The sequence below is a fragment of the Herpailurus yagouaroundi genome, unplaced genomic scaffold (genome assembly GCF_014898765.1).
Source record: "Herpailurus yagouaroundi ecotype Mexico unplaced genomic scaffold, PumYag 330, whole genome shotgun sequence".
Classification (NCBI taxonomy): Eukaryota; Metazoa; Chordata; class Mammalia; order Carnivora; family Felidae; genus Herpailurus; species Herpailurus yagouaroundi.
Window position 1 is genome coordinate 322 of NW_024412547.1, and position 2633 is coordinate 2954.

A 2633-nucleotide genomic window follows, 5' to 3' on the forward strand; every position below is an offset into this window, starting at 1 on the left:
TGAGGGCCTTACCCAGGGAGGATATAAGTGTAAAGTTCTCCAGCATCACATCATAGTACAGCCGTCTCTGAGCCTCATCAAGAAGTCTCCATTCCTTCCAGGAGAAGTAGATGGCAATGTCCTCAAAGGTCACACCACCCTGTCATGAAACGGACAGATGGCACCATGAACATTCTCCCTCGGGGAACCCACAATCTAAACCCTGACACATACACCCCATTCTCCCCAGCCACCCCAGCTCCTACCTCAGAATAAATACCAGGTCCTGGTGTCATTCATGCCACCGTCTCCTCACCATCCCATCAATCACTGTGCTCGGTCCTCAGCAATAACAGGGAGGGGGTGCATACATGCAATCTGCGGGGGCCGATCTGGGTTTGGCCCCCCAAGCGCCATCCTTTCGGCCTGGAAATTCCCGTGGAGTCTCCCCAAATGTGCCCTCAAACACAGACAATTATGGACCGACCTCGACCAGTCAGTCTCCAATCCCAGGGCCCTGAGACCGTAAGCTCACACTCACACTCACACTCCCTCTCTCCAAGTGAACATGACCCTGTAGTCTGCATCTCCCTCACACCTTCAGACCCCACAGTTGCGCCCCCACAGCTTCCTGCCCCACACCAAAGGATGCCCCCTTGACTCACACTGGTACCTGTCACATGACACCCAAAGGATGTGTGACAAATCCAAACAGGTTCCACTACAACCCCAGCACTCTCATGGATCCCACCAGAGGGAAAGCCTCAAATGCGGCCGAGAAGTCCCCCTCGCCTGCCGGGGAGCCTGGCTTCAGGGACACACACCCACAGCCACGTGGCCGTTTCAGATACTCCCAGTCCCTCTAATACTTCTGTGCTGCCCATGCTGTCCCTCCAACAGTCACAACCCTCCACTCTGCACTGAACCTTTGTGAAAAGCCCAGCCCTAAAGGTCTCCCTGCCAGGCACAGAGACGCACAAGTGACCACACTGGCCCCACACCTTATCCATCAGCAAGACTGTGAAACGGCCCGGACACCAGAAAAGCGCACCACAAAGTTCTGCTGAAGCCCTACACCACTGAATAAAGGGCAGCCCCAGACTCCCTGTCACCTTGCCGCAATTACTCCTAGGTGTCCTCAGCCATCTCTTGTCCCATCATGCCATGGAAGCCTTACCCACCCATCCATCTGCCACATCTTTCTCTCTCCTTCGCCTGTGCCCGCACTGCCCAGCAGCCCCAACCAGGCGCTGAGCCAGGGGACCACTCTTCAGCACACCTCACTAAGGCCCTCCGACCTACTAATAGCATTGCCCCCTAGTCTGCACCCCCTCCTCAATGTGATCCAAACCTCCGCCGGGGCCACACAACTGCCGTCACTTTTCAAAGTTTCCATCCTGAAACCTGCCCCGGTTTCCCGGGTTTTCCTGTCCCGCTGCCCACTGGATGACGTCACCCACGCCTCTCTGAACATCTAAGACTTAACGACGTCCAAGCAACTTGGGAGATCTCCAAGGACAATCAACCTACTGCCACCTTCCGTCCAGCTGATGGGACCGTCCACCCCTTCCGCTGCTAGGACCGCTGAAAATTAATAACGGGAAACCTCACTAGAAGGGAGTCGGGAGAACGCAGCTGGGGGAGCTCTCACGCACTACCGCCATGATCAGTGCAGACCCGACAGGACGACACACTTGAACTTGGGGACTGGGAAACTACCTCCTCTACTAGCCCAGAGGGGAAAAGGCAGGCTTTCGGGACCACCCCACCCACAGCTCAGCCAATGGGAAGCCACTATACTTTCAATTCCCAGTTTACTCTCAGGGACTTGTAGATTTTAACAGCCTTCCCAATTTAGCCCCTCCCCCTTTAAAAAAGCCTACCTCTCTCGTGTCCTCCAGACTGGCCTACTGTTGAGCCTCAGCTTGCTTGTTCCAGACTGTGGTGCTCTTTCGTTCTCAGAGAAACTCAGTTTTGCCCGTCAAATAACTGGCAGATTAGACTTCAAAGGACCAAAGCCCCCAGGCATTCCGGGACCCCTCCCTTTCTCCTGTCTCCTGCAACACCCCAAATTTGCCTTGGCCCTTCTCGAACCCGGGGCCAAAATTCAACCGCTTCTCTGACATCCACGGTGACCGTTTGGCCCGTCAACGATGACATACGGTGGCGCAGGCACCCCCTCCTGCGCTCCCTGCCCCCTCTGCCCCCCACCCCTGCAATCTGTCCTCTCCGCACCCAGACTGGGCCTATGTATTTACACCTGGGTTACACCGCCTGGCACACCGCCAGCACGGATGGACTGGTCAGGCAGCCAGGTGACAGGCCTCACGGGCGCCGCTGCACCTTGCGTTCACTGAACCAACCGAGACCTGCCGTGCCCCGCTGGTGGCGCAGGCCCCCTGCAGCCGTGCACCAGCCGGCCCCTCCCCTGCAGCCCGTTCGTTCCCGCACCCCGTCACGCCGGCGCTCAGACGCGGGGACCCCGCCCGCGAGCGCCTCCCGGGCCCGGACACCGGGACCTGGGCCGCAGGGACGCGAGCAGGCGCCCCGCGCTCGGGCCTGGAGGATCAGGGGCGGGGCGGGTGGGCCTGGAGGGTCTGGGGCGGGGCGGGTGGGCCTGGGGGGTCTGGGGCGGGGCGGGTGGGCCTGGGGGG

At 59.1% G+C, this 2633-nt stretch overlaps 1 long non-coding RNA gene across 1 annotated transcript in view; it reads right to left on the bottom strand.

Annotated features, from left to right (window-relative positions):
• LOC121021857 (uncharacterized) overlaps nt 1-2633 on the bottom strand; it is a 4248-nt gene that overhangs the window by 310 nt on the left and 1305 nt on the right. Inside the window, exon 2 of the long non-coding RNA XR_005786721.1 lies at nt 13-139. This is a non-coding gene — a long non-coding RNA (uncharacterized LOC121021857). The remainder of the gene's footprint in view (nt 1-12; nt 140-2633) is intronic.